We start from the raw sequence: 12538 nt of genomic DNA, 5'->3' as shown, positions 1-12538 counted from the left end.
GGTAATCTGATGCCTGGTGATAGCAATCATCAGATACAGAACACAGGCAGCCCGACCACCACCTTCAGAAAAGAGTGAATCAAGTTCCCCATGGACATAGTGAATTAAACCTTGTGGAATAAAGTTTCATCTGCTTTTCCAGCTCTTCCTTCACAAAGTAGAATAACTTTCCATGAAAGTATTCAGAGGAGGTGTCTCCTCCCCTGCCTTCATCCTTTATGCTAAAGCCTCAGGAAAAAAGACTCTTATTTCCTTAAAGCTGATTCTCCCATATTTTCTGAGAGTGTCAACTCAGCCATATCGAATGTTCTGGGGATTATAAAGAAGCCTCCCTGAGCAGGCCGCAAAGTATCTGCACCCATCAGAGACTAGATGGGACACTAAATGTCCTCGCTGACTCCAGTATTGTTCTCGTGTTGGTCTGGTTTTGTTTTTGTTACTTGTCCATAGACATCCTGTAGACGTTACAAAATTAAAGCACTGGGATGAAAAGAAGGTGAAGTCGCTCAGTTGTGTCTGACTCTTTGTGACCCCATGGACTGTAGCCTGTCAGGCTGCTCTGTCTGTGGGATTCTTCAGGCAAGAATACTGGAGTGGGTTGCCATTTCCTTCCCCAGGGGATCTTCCTGACCCAGGGATCAAACCCGGGTCTCCTGCATTGCAGACAGACTCTTTACGGTCTGAGCCACCAGGGAAAAGAAAGGAATCTACAAAACAATTGCCAACAGGCATCAGTGTGCTGAGGCCCTTGGGTCAGAGGAGTATTTAGACTTGATCTTGTCGTCAAAATGTGGCCCAAAACGGACGCAGAGCCTTCCCAGTTGGGTGGTGACGGCAGTCATGTTCTCTTGGTCTGAGAATGTTCTCAAATGACACCCATGTGACTACTCAGCCTAGTGAAGGCTCTGAATTCCACTTTATGGACCTTTTTTGAGTTCAGAAAAATGTTTTCAAAAAGCCCTCAGAAGAGAAATGTGGAGCATTATCAAACTCCCCTGTCTCCCCCATTATATTCCAACCGCTTTTAGCATAATTACTGCACCGAAGGCCATTATCAGCTCTGGGAGTCGCCTCGGCCTTTCTCATTTTTAACTGTCAGCCATCACCCTGGAATTTTTTTCACTTCCCGTTCCATTTTTGTGCTTACTCATCTTAATACTTCTTGTCTGTCACTGAACCTTATTTTCGCCAAGGTTCAATACAATGTTCAATGCCATTAAGACTCCATTTAGAAGAAAGGACACAAAAGATGAAACGAAAATGTGCTAACCAACAGAAACTGCTCAACATTCTCATTCTGGTGTTCTTTTCATCAGAGGCGCCTGGGAAAGGAAACGAGGCCTCTCTGACCTGGGCACCACTGCATTTCCGAGCATGTGCATTGGCCCCATGGTATGAAGATGCTCCAATAAAAACAATCTACCCACTGAAGAGCAATTAGTTGAAAACTGTTTCTTATTATGATGAGGCAGGGTACAACGTTTTTTCTTACTAAAAAATTTTAACTCATAAGCTAGGTCGTATTCCTTTCTCACTTAAAGCAGTGTGTCCTCGTTTGGTCTGGAAATGTCAACAATAGCCTGAATGATGGATGGAGGAGCTTAGGAGAGGCTCAGGGCCCTGCCAGCACTCCCCTGTGTTCAAGGGGAAAACAGTTAGCCATTCCTGATCTCAACTTTGCTGTCTCACTTGCTTCTCATCATAGTGCAGAAGAGCAAAGTGGAATTTCAAAATGAATGAAGGTGACGCTCCCCGAGTTGGGACAGAACCAGCGAATCCAAGGCAGTGGGGCAACCCTAGATCAGCCAGAGAGGCTGCATGCTCACCATCTCCAGTGGGTAAAAGTCAACGATGTTGGACATTTTCTACCAAAATGGTTTTTCAAAATCAATTTCTTACCTTAGCACCAGACAAAAATTTTTAGGTAACAAGCATGCATCCATCACACGGACATTTTCGTGTGGCTTTGGCATGGTTGTTTCCTGGGACTCTGAGCCCCTCCCAGTCCGAAAAAGAGGGCATTGTCATTGTCTGACTCTTCTTCAGCTCCCAATGCAGGGGGCCCTGGTTTGATCCCTGGTCAGGGAACCAGATCCCACATGCCACAATGAAGACCGAAGATCCTACTTGCCATAACTAAGACCCAAAAAATGACTTTCTTAATGTTGGAGCCTTGCGTTTCTTCTGGGCTTTGATCTTCACTCCTGGCATGCAAGGTTTCCTTAACTGCAGACCATCCCTGTTCAGCCCTGGATGTCGTCTGATCCAACAAACGGAAGCTCTAGACCCCTGGTCCTGGTTCCACCCAACATCACCACCTCAGGCGCCTCCCCATGGACCTCTAGGTGCATGCAACCAAAGAGAGGAGGAGTTCTGGGACCAGGGCAGGCACAAGGCGGCCTCAGGGTCACTGTCGGAATCCCAAGAATCAGCTTCACAAGGCCCAGGTGATATGGTGGCTAAGTCTGGAACCCAGCGTGGTACCTGGACCAGCAGTGTCAACATGACCCAAGCGCTAGTTCGAAATGCACAGCTGTGCTCCATCAGAAGCTCTGGACGTGGAGCCCTTGGATGCTTTAAGAAGCCCCACAGGTGATCCTGACACAGGGAATGTGGGCAGTGGGTTTTAAGGAAGGCATTGCTGACCTGCTGGGCCCTTCACACACCTCCTCATGATCCGGAGTGTCCCCAGAAGAAGGCACAGCCATCAGCCAGCCCACTGGGCCAACAAGCCATGACCATAACCCCTGGAATGCATCAGTACATCGTCGGGCTATCCAAAGACAACAGTCAAAAGATTTCCTAAAGTAAGATCCTCACGAAGACAGAGGTGATGCAGCACAAGCTGCACCCTGGATGGAAGGCCATCACTGTCTCGACTCCAGAAAACAGACTGGGTTGTAGTGGCCCCGAAGGATCCCCCTGGTGTAGACTGTGGCTGAGCGAGCTTGATCTGGGAAATCCAGGACTGGGGGTAAGTACGGACCCTGATTTTTATTTTTATGCATCCAATAATCACGGAAAAGGAACTTGATGCCTTACGTGCTTTGGGTGGCAGGGGGTGGGGTGGTGGAATCCAAGACACCTTCAAAGGTGTAGGTTAGAATAAATTTCGTCTCAAGTTAATAATTCAGTTTTTCCATTTATTGACTAACATGCTAGGCATTGTACCAGGAATGTCTTGGTTAATCTGTAGAACAACCATATTTGAAACTGCTGATGGAGAGATGGCAGGCAGTGGAAAGAATTGTGTGCCTAGAGTCTGACCACTTGGGTTGGGGTTTCAGCTCTGCCACTTAAGCAAACAGTCTGAACTAGGGGATAAATAGTTCTGGATTCATGGACTTTTTCTGGTGACTCAATGAGAAAATGCCTAATCAGTGCTCAAGAAGTTTTGGTTGTGAAGGGTTACTCCCATTTTAAGGAATATAAAAAACCAAAAGCTTGGAGAGGCAAACCAAAGGTGCTCCATGCTGGTGGCTCTTTGGAATCACCTGCAGGGCTTTGCAAAGCCACCCCGCATTTGGTCAGGGGGCAGCAGGGCTGAAACCAGTGGGTGAGTAAGTTGCCTGTTTCCACAGCCGGCAGGTGGCAGGGCTGGTACTGTTGCCCAGGTGTCCTGACACTGAAACCCACACCCTGGGTAATGAGCCAGCTCAGGGAAGCACAGGTGACACCTCCGAGTCACGAGCCAGAGGTGGTGTGAAGATGCTGGTCTCTACGGGGCTTTCCTGTGGCCCCCCTGACTGGGCACGGTGGGGATGGTATTTCCCAGTGGGTCCAGTTCAGAGCCTGTCTCAGGTGTTGCTGATCTCAGCGAGGGTGACCCTTTGGGGGACAGACAATGTTTGAAGTCACGGGGAAAGATCGGAAGTTTTCCTACTGATTAAAGGGAATACTAGGCCATTTAAAAAAGAAGGAAAAAGAACAAGAGAGAAAAGTTGCTCCCTGACATCATGCAGAGCAGAGCAATAAACGAAACACATTCATACTTATTTACCAGCTCTGTCACTTCCTAGCTGTATGTCTTTGGGCAAGTTACTTAACCTCTGTTTCTCACTTTCCTCGTTTGAAAAATCGGGGTGCTCATAGTATCTATCCCCAAATGTTTCTGTGATAATAGGATGAGAAGACATATGGAAAGCCCTGGGAATAGTGACTGGCATATGGATAGTGGGCAATGATGTCAGCAATTATTACATTCAGATTTCACAAACTCAAACCAGGGCTTTCTAAGTCTAGGTCTAAAGGTCCGTTCCTTCTGTACCTGCACTGCATCAGCCCTGTCTTCATCATCTCTCACCTGGGCTATTCGGTCGCTGCCTACCTCTGTCCCTGTATCTAGGCCTCCATCCAATTCCTCTTTCTTCCTTTCTACTTATATATTTTAAATCTTTTAATTTGGTTTGGTTTTATTTCTATTTTATTTTTCAATCATAAAAGTAAAAATGCTTCACTTTTCATTGTAAAGTAGCGGTAGCAAAAAGTGTGGGGTAAGAGAAATTCAGCAAGAACCCCCCTAAACTTGATGCACGTCCCGGCTGCCGCTGTGTCCTAAGCATACAGTTCTTTCCACCATGGTTCTCTTTGGGGTCCGTAAGAACCACCGGGACGACTTGGGTCAAACTCAGACTCCCGAGCTCTGGCCTCAGGTATTCTGATCTGGCAGACATAGGAGATCTAGATACTTCTGATGGCGTCATCTTTGAGAAACGCCCTCTTGGCATCCCTCGTGCCCCTGTCCTCTTTCACCTGTTCATGGAAATGCTTCCCCACAAACACCTTTCCTAGCTGCCACACAGGCTTCACGACAGTGACTTGGCCTCCACAGGGTTCCATGGGTCCTGATGTTCACTTGTCACGGTGCTGTGTGCTGAGTCACCTCAGTCGTGTCCGAGTCTTTGCCACCCCATGGACTGTAGCCCGCCAGGCTCCTCTGTCCATGGGATTCTCCAGGCAAGAATATTGGAGTGGGTGGCCATGCCCTCCTCCAGGGGATCTTCCCTTCCCAGGGATCAAACCTGCATCTCTTATGTCTCCTACATTGGCAGGTAGGTTCTTTACCTGGGTGTCTTTTCCTAGCTGACCAGCTCAAACTCTGTCTGCGGTTGCTCTGATCTCAGATAAGGGATGCAGGAATACACCGTTCCGCTAAAGGGGTACACAGTCATTTACCACTGATGAAACCTTCCCGTTAAATCTGAGTAAGCTGTCCAGGCAGGTCTGGGTGTGACTAAGCCAAATGGAGGTCCAGGGTGGAGAAACCAGATCCAGAGTCTGAGCAGAATCTGAGCTCAACACACTGGGTAAAGCCTGAGTCTGGAGCAGGAGACTTAAGACTGGAAATTCTAGAATCCAGCCACTGGAAGAAGACCCCAAACCACCAGGAGAGGGGTTGGGAGGGTGAGGGAGTGGCCAGGGCTCAGTATGTGACCCTGCGTGACTCTGAGACACGGGGCTTTCCTTGCCTCACGTGGTCCCTGCTCTGTTAACCACATTGTCTGTGACTGCTTCTCAAGACTTCTTGTTGAATTTAGTGCGGAAAAATCCTTTCGTGCCCACTGACCTCATCTATCTGTCCCACACTTCTGGGTTTAAAAGGCCCTCCCTTTTCCTTACCCCTCATCATCTGGGTTAATGAATAAGATTATGTCCTCAGCTCCAAAATTTATTTTCTTGGGCTCCAAAATCACTGCAGACAGTGACTGCAGCCATGAAATTAAAAGACACTTGCTCCTCGGAAGAAAAACTATGACAAACCTAGACAGCATATTAGAAAGCAGAAATATTATTTTGCCAACAAAATCTGTCTAGTCGTCACAGCTATGGTTTCTCCAGTAGTCATGTATAGATGTGTAAATTGGACCATAAAGAAGGCTGAGCGCTGAAGAACTGATGCCTTCAAACTGTGGTATTGGAGAAGACTCTTGAGAGTCCCTTGGACTGCAAGGAGATCCAACCAGTCCATCCTAAAGGAAATCGGTCCTGAATATTCATTGGAAGGACTGATGATGAAGTGCCAATCATTTGGCCACCTGATGCAAAGAAAGAGGCAACTCATTGGAAAAGACCCTGATGATGGGAAAGCTAGAAGGCAGGAGGAGAAGGGGACGACAGAGGACAAGATGGTTGGATGGCACCACCAACTCAATGAACTTGAGTTTGAGCAAGTTCCAGGAGATGGTGAAGGACAGGGAAGCCTGGCGTGCTGCAGTCCCTGGGGTCACAAAGAGTCGTACATGACTGAGTGACTAAACAACAGATATCCTCAGCTGGGTTGATGGACAAGAATTTCATGGCAGAGCATGTTCAGTCATTTCAGTTGTGTCCAGCTCTTTGCAACCCCACAGACCTCTGCCCATAGGATTTTCCTGGCAAGAATACTGGAGTGGATTGTCATGCTCTCCTCCAGGGGTTGATCCTGACCCAGGGATTGAACCCGTGTCTCCTATGTCTCCTGCATTGCAGGCAGATTCTTTGCCGCTGAGCCACTGGGGAAGCCCTCATGGCAATGAGTGAAAGTCGCTCAGTCATGTCAGACTCTTTGCGACCCCATGGACATACACTCCACAGAATTCTCCAGGCCAGAATACTGGAGTGGAAAGCCTTTCCCTTCTCTAGGGGATCTTCCCAACCCAGGAAGTGAATCCAGGTCTCCTGCATTGCAGGCAGATTCTTTACCAGCTGAGCCACAAGGGAAGCCCTCATGGCAGAGGGAGAGTCAAGTAACCCAGCGGTTCAGTGGCCTTGTGGTCAGTCTCCCCTCCATCAGCGCTGTCAACCAAAAGCCTCCCCCAGGAGCAAGCTGGTCCCTCATCTGTGGCCATGAAGCTCCCCCAGGGCCTCCAGCTCTGTTTCCATGATCCTCAGCATTTCAGTTCCCGAAATTCAGACTCAGCCGAGGGTGAAGGGGCCAGACTCCACAAAACCAAAACACTCGTTTATTAAATTACAATTAAAAACAGGCATGTCTTCATTTCAGCCGGTCAACAGAAAACTATGACCTCAGAAAACCTCACTGAGGTCAGAGCTGCACAGTGAATACAAAATTAAAGTGAGAGAAGCCAGATGCTATAAGAAGTATTTCCACCAAACCGTGGTTCATGTGATAAGTTTCTGTGCTTCACTATTGAGACCGTTTTATCCTGTCCATGAACACTTTCCCACTGATTCCAGCTCTCTGACGGATTCCTTTCCCTGCCTTTCCCTCTTCAGTGTTGCGAACCAGCTGTCTGAGTCAAGCTCCCAGAACTGTTGTTTCATGGTCAGCCTTTGGGTGGAGCCTGTGCCAGATCTGGTTGCACTTCCTCATATGACTCGGTGGTTTTATGACATTTCTGATAGCTTCTCTTCTTGGCCAATTTCCCCTTCACCTAGTCCTGGGCTTCCTGGTCTGTGTCCTCTTGTGCCTTTGAGTTCACATCATTAACGAAGAGGCGATTTGGAAACATGAGGGCTCGGCTGCCAGGCTTGAGAAACTGGTTTGCCAGGAAACTCGCTGTGGTGAGAAACCGGCTTTACAGAAAGGGCGGTTGGCACGAAGGCCTCTTGAGCCCGTAGGAATGTATGTCACAGGCACCGCGTCAGGGCAGGGACCAACCCCTGCCAACTCAGGCAGACTGGTGAGGTCGGCCTTCATCCGGTCAAAGCTTCTGGATATCAGATTTCCAGGAGCTGATGATGTCGCTGAGGCAGAATCTCAGGCCTGGTCATGACCCCTTACTTACTTTTTGTAAATGACTTCTTGTAAATGTCCTTTGCAAATGACAGCTTGCCTTGAGGGACTAGGTCACGAAGCCCCCACCCCATGTTCACTTCTTTTATCCCTAAAGCAAGGTTTCTGAACCTTGGCATCATTGACATTTGGGGCTGGGTCATTCTTTGCTGTGGTGGGGGTGGGGGGGTGTCTTGGGCATTGGAGGGTGTTTAGCAGCATCCCTGACCTCTGCCCACTAGGCAACAGACATCTTCCTCCTTTGTTACAACCAAAAGCTGTCTTCAGACTTTGGAACATACCCCCTGGGGGTGTAGGTGGAGGCCAACCACCCCTGGTTGAGAACCACAGATAGAAAGGCAACTCTGCTTTGAATCACACAAAGAAGTCAGGGAGGGAAAACAACTGATACTAATTGTCTCTAATTTCAGGTGGGTGCAGACAGAGGGTGAGATTGGAGGGAGAGGAGTGTTGGAGAAAGAATATCCTAAACCAGAGGGCTTAGCTGGTCTGGTCCCCTGCCACTCCCTCTCAGAAACTGATTTATGCATCCAATCCTTAAACATGCTAAGTACAGAAACTTGCTCTCTCCTTCAGTAGGTTCTGGCCAATTTCAGAGCTCTCCTGAAGGCTTCCTGCGCCTATTATGTATATTCACTCTGACTCAAACTAACCAGGATCTTGAAAAAAAAATTTTTTTAAAGAATAAGGTTGTACTTTTAAAAAAATCCTCCAAGCAAAGTTCTCAAAGCCAGAACTCATCACCAGCATCTTAGAAAGTAGTATTTTTGTTGTCAATGTTGGCATCGCACAAGCATTGAGAGGAATAAAAAAAAAAAAAAAAAAAAACCTTTTAGGTCATCCCCCCAAGTCCAAGGCTTTCATTTTTCACTTTCCTTCTAGTTCTCAACTATACAAAGACATGTTTTCCCTACATACTACACTCTTGAGTAGATCCACCTCTTAAGTTCTCAACACCACCTTCTAAATGAACATTTGTGGGGTTGGCATATATGAGTTGTTCTTCTGGTCTCTGAAGATATTTTAAAGAAAATGTAAAGCAACGCACGTACATTTGCAGCTATTGTTTCAGCCGTGGCATGATATTTAGTGGAGGGTGTCCAGGAAGACAGTTGTAGCCTTGATTCCCCAGATGTGTAATCACTCTACTTTAACGACGGGACTTTAAACCAGAAAGGACCTTAGGAGTCATTCAGAGTGTTCACTTTACAGATAAGCTAACTGTGGCTCAGTCATGATGACCGTTCTGCTAAGATAACATGGAGAGTTAACGGCAGGCATCCTGATTCCCTGACGAAAGCTGATGATTTCAGCGGCCCCCTCCCTCCTGCATACCCGTAAAAGTTTACTGAGGGAAATGACCCGTCAAAAGCAAAAGCGTGGCATCATAAGGAAGCTTGTACACAGCTGATTTTCACAAAGGATTTAATTTAGGTTCCACAAGGTTTAAACCACAAGGATTAGGGTTCTGAGCTTGTGGCATTTCATAAAAATAAGAGTTTAATCTGCTTTCTTATTTTGAATTGTGAGAGTCCCTTTATTTAAAAAAAAATTATTTTTTGGCCATGTGGTTTGACTTGTGGGATCTTAGTTCCCTGGGTAGGAACCAATCCCAGGTCCACAGCAGGGAAAGCACTGAGTCTTAACCACTGGAAATCCCAATATGAACTGGATCTGGCCAATATGAGCTCCCAGTGGCTCAGGGTTGAAGAATCTGCCTGCAATGTAGGAGATTTGGGTTTGATGGCTGGGTCAGGAAGATCCCCTGGAAAAGAGAATGGCAACCCACTCCAGTATTCTTGCCTAGGAAATCCCATGGACTGAGGAGCCTGGTGGGCTACAGTCCATGGGGTCACAAAAGAGTTGGACACGACTTAGCAATTAAACAACAAACCCCAGATGAAGTGCTTTACATTCTCTTAGCCTTGATTTCTTAATTTGAAAAATGTCAATAGTAACGCCTACCAAGTATATATTGAGAATCTAAAAAACATTATATCCTTTGGACCAATAATCTCCCACTTGGGAAATTTTATCATTAAAAAAAATTCTGGCATACAGAAATAGTTTCCCAGGTAATAGCACTAATTTTAAGAAACAGAACACTATCAGAATCCCAGGACCCTCTCACACCCACTCTTTACCCACCTAAGGTTATCTACTATCATGCTTTCTAGCTCCACTGGTCACTTTTGCTTATTTTGAACTTCATATAAATAGACTCATACAATATATATTCTTTAGTGTCTGGCTTCTCTCACTTGACATTAAGTTTGTGAGATTCAAGCCTATTGTTGTATGTAGTTAAAGTTGATTCATTCTCAGTGCATCTCATTTTATTTACAACAGTGTGAATATGCCATAATTTCTTTGTTCTTCTGTTGATGGAGAGTTGGACAGCTTCCAATTTGGGATGATTCCAGGAGTGCTACTATGAATATTCTTGTACATATCTTTTATCAGACACATGTATGCGTTTGTCTTGGACATCTGCCTAAGACTGCAATTGGTGGGTCAGGGGAGATGTACGGTAACAGTTGGTAAATATTACCGATTTTCCAAAGTGATTAAGCCAATTTACACTCCAAACAGCAGTGTATGAATGAACGTAGCCGCACTAGTTGTTCCACAGCCAGACTAGTCCTCATTATATTTTTGTCTTCTTTCATTTTAGCCATTGTGTTGAGTTTATAATAGTGTCACATTAGAGATTTAATTTGCTCTCATGATGTCTAATAAGAATGAGAGTCTTTTCAAATGTTTATTGGCCATTCTTGAAATCAGACTCAAATTTGTCATGCCACTGGAATTGTAGCTCGCTTTGCATTAGTAAACAGACTCATGTTAAAACTGAGTGTGGACGCTCTTAGTATCCTTGGTAATATGACACAGAGCTCTCACGCCCGTGGTTCAGTGTCAGAGTGGAGTGTGACAAAGAAGAGAATTCATTAATTAAAGAATAGTCTTAAAAAACCTCAAGTTCTTGTACTGCAGCTCTCAGACATCATGAAAAGAAATACACAGACTACCAAATTGCTTCTTTAAATCTCTTTTACTCTGTTATCTAGCCCTCACAGCTGCCCTGGCATCTTTCTTCCAAAAGGTGGGGGGGGGTGGGGGGGTGGGAGAGAGTTATAGAATAATTTTCAGTGGAAAGTCTTCTTATCATTCATCAAAATCCAAAATTCATATAAGATTGATAAACGCAGTCTCAGCCAGTAAAACAAAGCCCACAAAAGCTCCTTCATTTTATTTAATGTCTCACTGGAAGGCCTGGCCAGTGCAATAAGGCAAAACATAGGAAGAAAGGGCACACAGGCTGAAAAGGGACCCAGCTGGCTTCTCTGCACAGATGAGGCGATTGTCTACACAGAAAATCTCAAGGAAACAAAACAATCCACACACACAAAAAAAACCCTCCTAGATAATAAGTGAGTTTAATAGGTTGCAGAATAAAAGGTCAATATGAAAATCAATCATCTCTACATACTAGCAATAAAACATATACTGAAATTTTTTAAAACACACACATTTTATTTACAATAGCTTACTCAAAATGAAATGATAAATCTATAAAATATGTATAGCATCTGTATGCTGAAAACTACAAAACTTTGATGCTAGAAGCAATTAAAGGAGGTTTAAATTGATGGAGCATTGATAGACAGGAAAGACCTCAGTAGAACTAAGATGTCATTTCTCCCCTAATTGACCTACAAATTTAACATAGCTCTAATCCCAGAAGGATGTTTTTCTAGGTATAGGTGAGTTGATTCTAAAATACACATGGAGAGACAAAGGAACAAGAATGGGCAAAATGATTTTGAAAAAAGAAAAATTCAGAGGAATCATTCCTCTCATTTAAAAAACTTATTATAAAACTATGGTAATCAAGACAGTGTGGTCTGGCAAGAGAGAGTCATATTGATCAATGGAACAGAACAGAGCAGCTAGAAATAGGGCCAAATGAATATGGCCAATTGATTTTTGAGAAAGATGCAAGGCAAGTCAGTGGAGAATGAATAGTCATTTCAATGACTTTGCTTTAGTAGTTTTGGAACAATTGAATATCAACACACACAAAATAAGCCTGGACCTAAATCTTACATCTTTTATAAAAATAAACTCAGAGTGGATCATAGATCTGAATGTATGACCAGATATCGTAGGAGGAAGTCTTCATGAACTTAGCTTAAGCAGAACTCTTAGGCAGGATGCCAAAACATGATAAATAAATGAAAAAATGATTAAGCAGACCTCATCAAAATTATACAATTTTGTGTAAAGCACACAGAATTTTGATTTGAAAAGATTATGCTAAGAAAAGGAAAAGATAAGCCAGACCCTGGGGCAAAATATTTTCAACTCACATATCCAACAATGGATTATTTGTAGCATATATGAAGAGTACTGTAAACTGAACAGTCAGAAACAACAACCTAATTTTAAAAATAGGCAACAGATTTGAACAGACACTCACCCAAGAGGACATTGGGAAATAAGATCAAATTGTTAGGGAAATGTAAATTAAAACTGCAATGAGATACCACTACATACCTATTTAATAGATTAAATAGAAAATATTATCAGGACTTCCGTGATGGTCTAGCAGTGAAGACTTCACTTCCACTATAGCAGGCACGGGTTAGATCCCTGCCCTGGTTGGGGAACTAAGAGCCTACAAGCCACAGGGTGTGGCCAAGCAAAAAAACAAAACAAAAAACATGCTACCAACACTGACTGTAGAGGAAGAGAAGCAACTGAGCTGGTGGGAATGCAAAATAATCAGTCACTCTGGAAAAC

Source organism: Muntiacus reevesi, chromosome 11, assembly GCF_963930625.1.
Source record: "Muntiacus reevesi chromosome 11, mMunRee1.1, whole genome shotgun sequence".
NCBI lineage: Eukaryota > Metazoa > Chordata > Mammalia > Artiodactyla > Cervidae > Muntiacus > Muntiacus reevesi.
Note: the sequence above shows the minus strand (reverse complement) of the source record.